Source organism: Falco naumanni, chromosome 6, assembly GCF_017639655.2.
Source record: "Falco naumanni isolate bFalNau1 chromosome 6, bFalNau1.pat, whole genome shotgun sequence".
Lineage (NCBI taxonomy): Eukaryota > Metazoa > Chordata > Aves > Falconiformes > Falconidae > Falco > Falco naumanni.
In genome coordinates this window covers 3,059,481-3,072,157 of record NC_054059.1, presented here as the reverse complement: position 1 = coordinate 3,072,157, position 12,677 = coordinate 3,059,481, and positions in this window count along the sequence as shown.

Below are 12,677 nucleotides of genomic sequence, written 5' to 3'. Positions count from 1 at the left end.
CACTTAAAAAAGATTGGTAAATGAGAAGTTTGAGAAGGGAAGGAGAACAGTTAGCAGGTGTCATGCATTTGCTGAGCTGCACTTGTTACACTGAATACATAATCTGAGAAAGATATTGGCTTAAAATGGCAGAGAAGAATGAAAAGATTGTGATGTATGGCACAATTATTTTTTCTTGGCTTTTTTTTCACAGGTTCTGGCATCATTTCTGCCCATTTATAGGAAGGGCAGAGCAGTTCCTCTACAGAAGATGCTATGTCATCCTTAATTCGCTTCTCTGATCTTTCTGAAAAGGGGATGTGGATTCTTTCCAGGATTAATAACTGTGCATCTGTTAGTTTTAACAGTGAGGCAGATTTGTGATCAATAGACTTACACATGTATCTGAAGAGATCAGTGGCACTGAATGAATCTAATTATGTAATTACAAAATATGGCCCATTCTACAAGTCATCTGTGTCTATTTTAATGGCGTTTGATACTGCTATGATATTTTAAATGCTCAAAGTATCATACTCCCATTCCCCTCTCCTCTCCTGTCCTCTCCTCAACAAAGACTTTCCCCCAAAATATTTCTTAACTAGGAAGGAAAGCTACTGAAAGATCAGTCATAAATCATTACTTCCTATAGCTGAACAGACAATTGACAGAAATTTGAAGGGTATTTAATGAATTTTTGAAATCTTTGCTGTTTGATAGAAAGATTGCCTTGAGAATGGCTCCATCTCTTAAAATTTCTCGATTGACTTACTTCACTTCTTCTAATTGTCCACGAATAGTAGTACTTGGGTTGCTACACAGGTTTCTAAAAGTGAAAACAATATTGAAAAATGTTTCTGATGTGTTTTGAGCTTGCTTTATTGTGACAACTTCTGAAAATAAGAGGAAGTATGATTCTGATCAAATTAAATGAAAGATCTCTAATTAATTGCAATAAAATATGGAGGAGAACTTGGCCCAATCAGTCCTCAGTAGACCACAAGAAGGCTCTCCATTAACCACTTTGGAAGCTTTTCAGATTATAGAACATTTTTAGTACAGACTATTTGTTCTATTTTTAGTTGTGCTCTCAAATACTGGCAATGCGGTCATAGAAAAGGAAGGAACAATGCACACGACTACATCTTAAAACTGACCAGGAGCCTTGTTCTGTTATGTATGATGCTATGGTCCCTATGTAGATAAAACTGCTATCAAAGGACAGTGACTGAAAAACAACTGCAGGGGACTTCAGAGTCAACTCACACCTATACTGCTGTTTGGTATATATCACTCCTGTGTTGCAAAGGAGAGGAAAGTGCTGTCAATAAGATAAAGTTTTGTCTTAATTCTGTATGGATGAACTATTGGTCTACAGTGGATTAGAAATGTGACCTCAAAGAGAATGAAAAGAGCTTGTAGATCTCAGTTTTTCCCCTTCACACCAAAACACAAACCATCACCAGTTGTTGTCATCAGCCTTCAGTAACTAGATCTTTTTCCACTGTTAGGAATGTTAGAAAAAAAACTCTGAAAACACATCTCCAACCTTAAATGCATGTAGTAAAGGCAATGAACAAGCATGGCCAAGCAACATGTATTTTGTTTCTTTCAGGAGACATATAGGTTTTGTGAAAGAAGTGTTATCATCTCACTTTGCACATAAGGGATTATGCTTTACAGGCAATGAATGCAAGAGAAACTGCATATATGTATGATGTTCCTTGTGAGTTATTTTGGCCATGGAAAAGGGTCAATTCAGACCCAAGTAAACATGATATGCTACTAACAGTGACTTATCTGCTTGCAAGAAAAAATAATTCAAAGCATATGAAGAACAGGTCTGACTGAGCATTGTGAAGATGTTATCACTAATTAAATAAAATATTAAACTAGAGATACTTGTCAAGTTAGAAAAAGGCAAACCCACTGACAGTACCAATAAGAAGAGGGTCAATGAGATAAGTAAAGCTGAATTATAAGGGGGTAGTTTGGGTTTTCCCCCAGTACTACACAGGGAGGCTTCTCAGTAAAGGTTAATCTTCATCATCTTTTCACAACATGAGGAATCTTTTATTTTTATGCCATCTCTCCCAATACATTGTATCAAGGTTTAATAAAGCCCTAACTACTTTCAAGAACAGCAAGCATTTGGCCTCTGCATTGTTTTTTTGACCCTTTGTGGTGGGCTGCTTTTAACTTATAACCACAGTTCTTCAGAGCAGTGTATCAGTTTTCCTGTGTTTGGGGTAGAATCTTGATGAGAGTAAAGTTTCATTACTTCTCCCTGAGGACCTGGTTTTTTTCAAAATGTAAGTTATAATGCTTCACATGTCCCCAGCAGGATGTTTCCTAAGCAAAATGTCAAAATCTGCAATATGAAAACAGTTTCCCACCTATTGAAATTGCAGTGGTGAAGACATGAAAAATATTTCACTTGTCACAGAGGTCATATAGAAAGATTCTCTTTGCCAGTAGTAGGTTCAGATTTGTAACCATGTGAGTAACTGCTGCTGACTTTCCCTAGTCTTCTCAGGAACTTAAAGGTCAGCATGGGTTTATGTGCTACACAGAGTAGCTGACATCTACCAAGGTAACTATAGTGGCTGATTTTTTACTTAATACCTACAGCTTGCACTCTCCTTCATTTTTTTTTTTTTTTTTCAGAATAGTATCCCTGCAAAACTTTATGAAAAGAGGAATGGTCCTTCTTTTCTGATTCCTATCTGGGAGGAGTTAATATTTTTGTTCTTCCGCCTGCATCATTTTATCAAATGAGCCATTAAAATGACATGCAAGAAGTTAGAAGTGCTCTAAATTATGTATTTCCAGTGGTACTGCTCTGCACAGCTGTCTGGGACATATGAGCTTGACTTCACATCCCAATCTTGTATTCCTGACCATTTAAACAGAAAACCCATGAATAGTTACTAGTCATTAATAACCCTCTCCAACTTGTCATCTCCCTCAATCCCTGAGATATTGCTTCCCCCATCAGCACAATAGAAATTGTAAGGAAATAACAGTACAGCTGTGCATGATATTATCTTTTCTGTGGTGTTCCTTAACAGCAAGTTATTGCTTGAAGTCTAAGAAAAACCTCTGACCATAAAATGAGTTAAAGTGTCCTCCTCCTACCTTGTTAGGACCCCCACTGGGTCTGAAGAGCTATTGGAGAAGAAAACCCTACATATTTTTCCCCAGGGAAGCAAGTTTTTTTGGGCCATTTGGAAGAATGAAAGACCAGGCTTTGCTTTGCCTCATTGATTCTGTCCATTCTTAAGTTCAAGTATAGATATTGGTCCTCAGCACCAATGTCTGTGGTATCCTGAAACTATGCAACTAGGTCATCACGGGAGAAACCCTACTCCAGAATATAAAATAGACCTAGAATAGACCAAACACTTCCAGTCCCTCTGGAACAGTAAGATCAAACCTGCAAATATATCACTGCCTGCCCTGCTTTTCTGGAGACCACCAAATCAAAAGGAAAGTTTGAATTTTTTATTGCTAGTTCACCACCAAAAACCTTGTGACATTGAAGATTATTCTTCATAAATATATCTATGCACATTGGAACATGGCATTATTACTCTTTTAAAGAAAAAAAAAACAAACCTTTGTTGTACACACATATATATATAGTTATATGTATTAGTTTTTATAAAAAAACATTTATTCATGTGTATACAGATCATAGGATGTTGATTTATGTTATCATCAGGCTCATTCTTATTGCATTGCCTGCCCCACAACTGAATTTTCAATAGATTTCTCTGCTGAACATTTTCAGCCATATATCACTTGGATTCCATATGTATACAGCAGTCCACCAATACTCAGTGAATTGCAAATTTGGGAATTTAATAAAGGCATTGTGAAATTACAGGAAATATTTAATGCAAAAGACTCACTTTTTAAGAACCATACCATGCCCACAGTGTTTTAGATTTTTGTAAAAATGCTGATTTGAGTATGAAAGTACATCATAATGTAACATTTTGAATAATTCTGACTGTGGTTGAACATATAATCCTAAATTTACCAGTAATATATAGATTTTTGGCAAAAAAACGGAACAAAGAATAAGTGTACCTTTAAGAGTATTTATCACTTCTGTCTTATTTTTCATTACAAGGTCTCAAAATGCTTTATAAACATCAATTAAATCACATTTGTCTCCTTATCTACTTCAAATGAGTAAACTGAAGTTCAGAGAGATTAAAAGGTTTCTCCATGATAAAATAGTAAATCAGTGGAAGAGCTGAAAATATAATTCAAGAGTTTGGATGAGAAGAACATATTATGCAAAATTTTCATAATGAAATAAAAAATGTCTTAAAAATCAAGGATATTGTTTGTTATAAATATATAATTGGATCCAATCTAGTGAAAACAACATTTAGATGCTAGTGGGAACAGAATTTATCTTTGTAATGGAAGTATTCAAATCATATTTGGGACTGTTTTCCAGTAATAACATGCCTGTTTGTGGGCGAAAATAGATTCTTGAAAACTGTGTGTACATCAAAGAACAAGTGAAAATGTATGGGTTTATATTTCCATATCTATGTATTTATATACTGATTTATTTATATTTATATATACATATAGCCAATATAATAATGTTATTAAAGCCACAAATACAGGAAGAACAATGGAACTGAAAATGCAACCACTGACAATTTTAATACAAAAAGACACAAAATCAAAATGGCAAATTTAATCCAGCTGTAATCCTGACCATGAACCCAGAGACCAAAACCACTAAGATGCATCATTTCAACTGAAAACTTACTTCAGTTTTCAGATCTGTGAGCAGTTCTTTTGTAATATCTATGATTTCTTTTTAGAAAGAGCATTAGTTCTGCAAGTAATGCTCAGAATTAAAACAATGAGATATATCTAGGCTATTTATTGTTTTCTATACTGACAACAGCAAGATCCACTGAACCCTCTGGTGAACTTAAAACTAAGGTTTCAGCATTCCACAAGGTTCATGAAGTTTTCGCTCTTGGAGATTCATTTGGCTATATTGTATCTGGCACTAGCTGATGAACAAACAACATAGCACAGTGGTGACTGCACAATGCTGGCTTTTTTCTCACTGTGCACTGGGCAAAGATTCCTATTTTATGTATCCTTAACAATTTGTTCCAGTGGTGGAAAAAAATCTACTAGACTTGTCATGCACTGACAAAAGCAAAAAATGATATTAATCAAGAAATGTTTCTGTCTTGTTAGTTTTGGAAAGCTATCTGAGAAGTTAGACGTGTAAAGCAGAGTCTTGCTGCTTGTGCGGCTTATCCCTTCGAGGCCTCCCAGTCAGCTCAGCACCCAACTGTCAATGGCCTTAGTTGCAGATACTGGGCAAGGATTTCAGTGTGTTATGTGCAATCTCCCTTACACTTTGTCATTTCTGTCTTTCACACATTTTGCTTGTTTCATATCTCAGTAAAATTTCAGCTTCCCAAGCAACTGCCAGCTGCTGCTGCAATATGGCTGGTACCTTCACCATGATTCCGCCACAGTCAATAAAAAGTTTCTTACTGATCTCATCAAGATCTGGATCAAGGTTTTAGTGTGGAACAAAGCTCATTCAAAACTGTCTTCTGTAATACTCCCAGTAAATTCCTCTGCCAATCTCTTGGTCAGATAGCAAGCTTAAAATCAAATTCCTGCTTGCCAGACCCAAACAGCTGAACACAAATAATTTCTGATCCACCTGCAAAACTCGGCAAAAAATCAGTAATATTAAATCACTAGGATAGGAGAATAAACAAATGTGTTAGTTTTGCTGGTTTTCTCTGTTGCTGTCTGCGTCTCTTTAATCAATAACTTCTTCCTATATGTTATTTGATAATATACAGAAGGAAAGGTTGGTATGTTCAAGAGTCTCAGGTGAGCCTTGCTCTTCGTGGGGCAGGATATATAATTATATAAACACGCATATATAATACTTCATCTGTAACAGTCCTTCTATTTGAAAAGAACAAGGAAGAACTTTCTTTATAAGAAAGTATTTGTAATCCTCATTCTGAAATTTACTGTTTCATTCATTTGGGTGGAATCCGTCTCATCTAACTTTCAGCAATCTACAAGCTTAGCTTTGTCTCTTGGGGTTTATCTACAGCCACGAGAAAGAAAAGCAACTCATCCAATTCTAAAACAAGCAACTCAGGTAAGTGGAATGACTCACCCTCTAATGAACTTGTCTTCCTGCATTAATTATAGTACCTAAGTAATTAATTTAGGCTAGACACATAGATTCTCTGCTCCACTATTAATTTTTTCTTCAAAAGAGAAGTAAGACTTATTTTAAAGACAAACTTAAATAAATCTGTGAATGCATAAATGTATGTATGTGACTAAATAAATGTAAACAGAAAGTACACAATACATAAACACACATATAGATTTGCAAATAAATATAAATGCACATATACATATATTTATATACATATATACACACACATTACACCCATACCTTCTGTGTCTATCAGGGTGTCATCGGGTCTTTTAGATGTCTTTCTATAGCTAGTCATTCTTTTTCCCTAAATATCAGTAACCTGTTCACCCCTCCTTGTGGCTTCCTAGGTATTTCATTAAGAAAATTACATAAGAAAGCAACGTGGTCAGTCTGAATTTCTTTCCTTTTTTGTTTGGTCTTCTTTAAAACAACAACAAAACAAAAAAACCAAAAACCAGCAAAACAAAAAATTCACTCACATTTCATGTAGTTGTCTGTTTTCTTGTCACTGTATTGTATAAAAAAAAAATTAAAATATTTGAAATATTTCCCTTCAAATATCTAATATTCAGTACATTTTTTTAAAAAATCCTTCTTTTAGTTGTGATGCTAACAGATAAAGTGTCATTAGATTCATTTTGAGGACACCTGTGTTCTTAAACAGCCATAACAAGGTCTTAAAGCTAATCTTTGTTGAGAAAATTCTCATGACAATGGAAGAAACAGCTCATTAGTAGGATGATAGAAAGGGACAGTAAATGCACTGTAAAACAGTAGTCATCTTTACTTTCAGATTGACCTTAATTTTGTACCAGAGAAAATGATTCAATTGAAAATTATTTTATCATTTTCAGTTATGCATTTCAGTTTGACAACAAACTAGAGTTTTTGAGACACTGCAGTTAAAATCTCCCATAAATTTATTTAAATTCAGTCTTGCACCTTTTTTTTGGCTTGCGTTTTTCCTCCAGATAAATGCTAACCTTTTATGAGATTGTTATCATTACTAGTAAATAACATTGTTAACACTAATCAGTAAAAATGCTGCTATACCCTAGGAAAAAATAGGCATAGCTGAAAATACAGGAGAGGTGCTTGTTAGGAAACTGATCAAACAAGCTTAATTATGACCCCCAGATAAAGGGACTGCTATTAAGCCATTAAATTATCACAGATAAGACAGACTCTTAGTCACTGTCTGATGATAAATCACAGCTAACAACAGCAAGGAAATCAGAGCTTGAACTGCTAATCCTTTTGAGTTTGTGATGAGCACCAGTTCCCCTACTGTTTTGCATCTATTTATATTGCACTCCGAACCCCCAAATGGCCTCTGCTTATCTGCAGCTCTAGATAATTTATGCGTATTGGTGTGTCACCTCACAGCAGAGGCTGTTACCAGGAAAGAGGAGTTTTAGGAAATCTGATCCCTTGAAATGCTAATCCTCTGGAGATTACTGCACATAAACCAGTTTTCTGCTGTGATTTACTTTTGTTTACTGGTAGCAGAGATTAGCACTTTACGATTGCCATTTCAGACAGCTGCTTAGTTTGAGAATAAAGGATTCGTTTAATGTGCAGGATTTTCACATATGAAGCTGTCCTGAGTCTAGAAGTACAAAAGGCAAGATAGTAATTTTTATTTATATGTAATCTCTTAAAAAAGATATGTAAATATTTTTACTACATGAAAGGCTGGTTTAAAATGGTTCGTTCCTTGTACCTTAATCCAGAAAAGCACCTTCATTTCTGTGTAATTTTAATCGTGTGGGTCAGCATAGTAACTTTGATGGGATATTCTTGTATATACTAGGAGTGTTTAGGTGCTTTGCTGGATCAGGCTCCAGCAATGAGATGCTCTCCGGTTTTCAGCTATGACAGGTATTTTCTATGCTGAAATGGTTACTAATGAGAAAGGATATATGATTAGGAATTTTATTAAAAAGCTTTTTCCCTATCTTCATGCTGTTGAACTGCTAAGAAATCTTATCTTTTGACATTTGATGGATATATTTGGCTGGTAGTTGAATGTCCTGCTTCTTAGTGGTGCAGACTATTCCTAAATTAATAACTACCAAAACCATCGAATTCAAACATGCCTATTAGTGTAGCATAACAAAAGTTTCAGCTGGGCACACAATGCTGCTGAAAATAAACGGACTAAACAAATAGTTACTAAGAGTTTCCAATTTCCTTTTTGTTGTTGTACTAAGGTTCAATATTCAGACTGGATGAGATCACACCAAGTGACATGAGTGATTACTAATTAGCCAAGCATTCTGACGGTAGCTGCTGGTGGCAGCTACTGAGATACAGTACTATGTGTCAAACAGATAAGGACAGGCAAGAAATGAAGTTAACCTTGAGATTTCATTACATTTAATGTCACCTAGTAACACCTGATATTTTTAATCCTGGTTACATTCTTCTTACCAAATCCATTCCCACTGGCAGTCATGATAAAAAAAAAAAAAAAAAAAAAGTTTCAGAACTTCTCCACTGCTTTCTCTGAATACAGGAAGTATTCCCAGAATTGAGAATACTTCAGTATAAAAATGTATGTGAGGGCAGCCTGGTGTAAAGGAAGTGGGGAAAGTAGTGCCCCCTATTTGCAAGGGTGAGAGAGGGAATATTTCATCACATTGAACTACACATTATATAACTTTGGGGTTGTTTTCCTGGAGGGAAGTCCCTTGGGGGACTGCAGTTAGTGATTCTGTTAATCTTCTCCAAAAGCATGGGAGTGAAAGGGTGGAAAAATGTTCTTAAAATAAAAGCAAAAAATGGCCACGCAGAGAAGCACACGAAAACGTAGATTACGTCTCTGAGTGCTTGTTTTTGTTGGATTTCAGAAAATTACATCTTTATATAAATGAAGGTTTCTGTGCAATACCATTTCAGATATCATGTGAAGGTGAAGTTTTCCTTAAATTGTTTAATTCTGAACATGCCTCTAGTTCCTGAGTAGAGAAACAAAGATAAGACCTTCTGACTGACTGGTCTCTGTACATCTATTTGTGAACGTATGTTTGAATATCTTGTGCACCCATTGGCAGGCAAAGACAATTTCTGGTAAACTTAGAGCAAGACCTTTTAGGCTTTTACCCAAGAATTTGGTCTAGATCTGCCTAAAGATTTATGGGCAGCTTTGGTGATAATAAGAATATGAGGACATAAGCATCTAAATCTATAATTTCCTTTTTTCCATTCAGCCATCAAAACAGAGGTACAGTTGTTGGTCACTGTACCCATAAAATATTATATGGAGTGGACTAGTGTGACAATTCATACATTGTTATTTGGCAGAGAGGGATAATATCAACATGTTGTACTAGCTTTAGACCTGATTTGATTCATCTAGAAAGGTCTATGTAGAGGAATGAAGCTGGGTTAATTATCATTGATAATATACAGCTGTGGGCTGGCTTCAGGGGTGGGGGGGTGGCCGATGTAGATAAGGTGTAGGCGTGGCTGGTTAGGTGGTTGGGGAGCCAAGGAAGAAGAAGCAGACAGAGCATGCCCTGGGTGAGGTGAGGAGAAGGCAGCAGAGGGACTGGCATGAAGAGTGTGCTGGTATAAGACGGTAAAAGACCTTCTTGCAGCTTGATAGTTTGGAGAGTGCTGTGACAGGTCTGCTCTTTTCTTTTGCCTTGAGCCTTACCTACTGTTTCTGTAAGTTATACTTAAGCTATGTCTTCAACAGATATTAGACAACGCTACAGCAAGTTTTTGGAAAGAATGTGCTCCATCTATTTTTACAGATTAATTTGAAAAAAAATGACAATATAAACACTTTACAGTAAGAAAGCTGTAGATCTTAAATTTCCCAAAGAAAATTCTGCTGGCTATAGTTATTGAGATAAAACTTTGAAATGGTGTTCTTGTTCTGGAGAAAGTTATTTCAACAGTGGGCTACCACAGGGTTTGAAATATTCTTCTCCAAATTAATATTAATTATGGCTGACAACAGTGCATCTTCTTTTAAGTTTCACTTAGCTGAAATATTTAATGAAGCATATAACCAACTCCTTAGATTTATTAGAAAAACTGTCTCCAAACTGATCATCTCAATTGGTTTTCCTTGATATTTCAGTTTTGATAAGAAGTTCTGTCCACTGGGTAAAAGTTCATTTGTGATAATAAAGTGGAGAGACTTCCCTGGGTACTTATCTACACCAATGCACGCAGCATGGGAAACAAACGGGGGGAGCTGGAAGCCATTGTGCAGCACAAAGACATGACATGGAAACACGGTGAGATGACTCGCACTGCAATGGGTGGTTGTAAACTCTTCTGAAGGGATAGGAAAGGAAAGAGAGGTGGTGGGGTAATCCTGTGTGTTACGGAATGTTTTGACTGTCTAGAGCTTAATGACGATTAATGACTGATGGGGATGTAGTCTTCAAGGACAAAGGAGTCCAGGAAGGCTGGGCATTCTTCAAAAAGGAAATCTTAAAAACACAGGAGCAGGCCATGCCCATGGGCCGAAAGGTGCACTGGTAGGGAAGACCAGCCTGTCTAAACAGAGGCCTTTGGCTGAAACTCAGGGAAAAAATGAGAGTTTATGACCTTTGGAAGAAGGAACAGGCAACTCAGGAGGACTACAAGGATGTCATGAGGTTATGCAGGGAGAAAATTAGAAGGGCCAAAGACCAGACAGAACTTAATTGTGCTACTCCTGTAAAAGGCAATTAAAATGTTTCTATAAATCCATTAGCAACAAAAAGAAGGCTAAGGAGAATTTCTATCCTTTATTGGATGCAGGGAGAAACATAGTGACAAAGGCTGAGGAAAAGGCCGAGGTGGTGAATGCCTTCTTTGCCTCAGTCTTTAATAGTAAGTTCTGTTGTTGTTGAGCCCAATTGTTCTGGGTACTCAGCCCCCTGAGCTGGAAGATGGGGATAGAGAGCAGAATGAAGCCCCCATGATCCAAGGGGAAATGGTCAGTGACCTGCTACATCACTTAGATGCACACAAGCCTATGGGGCAGGGTGGGATCCACCCAAGGGTACTGAGGGAGCTGGCAGAAGTGCTCACCGAGCCACTTTGAATCATTTATCAGCAGTGCTGGCTAACCAGGGAGGTCCCAGTTGACTGGAAGTTAGCAAACATGATGTCCATCTATAAGAGGGGCCAGAAGGAGGATCTGGGGAACTACGGCCCTGTCAGCCTCACCTCGGTGCTGGGGAATGTTACGGAGCAGGTCATCCTGAGTGCCATCACGCGGCATGTACAGGAGAGCCAGGGGATCAGGCCCAGCCAGCAGGGGTTTATGAAAGACTTGTCTGCTTGACGAGCCTGATGTCCTGCTATGACAAGGTGACCTGCTTGGTGGATGAGGGAAAGGCTGTGCATGTTGTCTACCTAAACTTCAGTCATGCCTTTGACACCGTTTCCCACAGCATTCTCCTGGGGAAACTGGCTGCTCATGGCTTAGATAGGCATAGTGTATACTGGGTAAAATCTGGCTGGATGGCCAAGCCCAAAGAATGGTGGTGAGCAGAGTTATATGCAGTCGGTGGGTGGTCACAAGTGGTGTTCCCCAGGGCTCAGTACCGGGGCCAGTCCTGTTTAATGTCTTTATCAGTGATCTGGATGAGGGGATTGAGTGCACCCTCAGTCAGTTTGCAGACAACACCAAGGAGAGGGGAGTGAGTGTTGATCTGCTTGAGGGCAGGAAGGATCTGCAGAGGGATCTGGACAGGTTGGATTGATGGCCAACTGTGCGAGCTCCAACAGGGCTCAGTGCTGGGTCCTGCACCTGGGTCACACCAGCCCCAGGCAGCGCCACAGGCCTGGGGAAGGGTGGCTGGGAACTGCCTGGGGGAAAGGCCCTGGGGGTGCTGGTCAACAGCCGGCTGGACATGAGCCAGCAGTGTGCCCGGGTGGCCAAGGGGGCCGACAGCATCCTGGCTTGTGTCAGACACAGTGTGGCCAGCGGGACCAGGGCAGTGACTGTCCCCCCGTACTGGGCACTGGTGAGGCCGCCCCTCGAACCCTGGGTGCAGGTTTGGGCCCCTCACTGCCAGACAGACACTGAGGTGCTGGTGCGTGTCCAGAGCAGGGCAACGGGGCTGGGGAAGGGTCTGGAGCACAAGTCTATGAAAAGTGGCTGAGGGAACTGGGGTGGTTTAGTCTTGAGAAATGGAGGCTCAGGGGGGACCTTACTGCTCTCTACAGCTAAGGAGGTTGTAGGCAGGTGGGGGTTGGTCTCTTTTCCCAAGTAACAAGCGATAGGATGAGAGGGAAAAGCCTCAAATTGCACCAGGAGACATTTAGACTGGATATTAGGAAAAATTTCTTCCCTGATGTGTTGTCAAGCATTGGAACAGGCTGCCCAGGGAGGTGGTTGAGTCACCATCCCTGGAGGTATTTAAAAGACATCTAAAAGTGGCACTTAGGGCCGTGGTTTAGTGGTGGATTTGGCAATGTTAGGTTAATGGTTGGT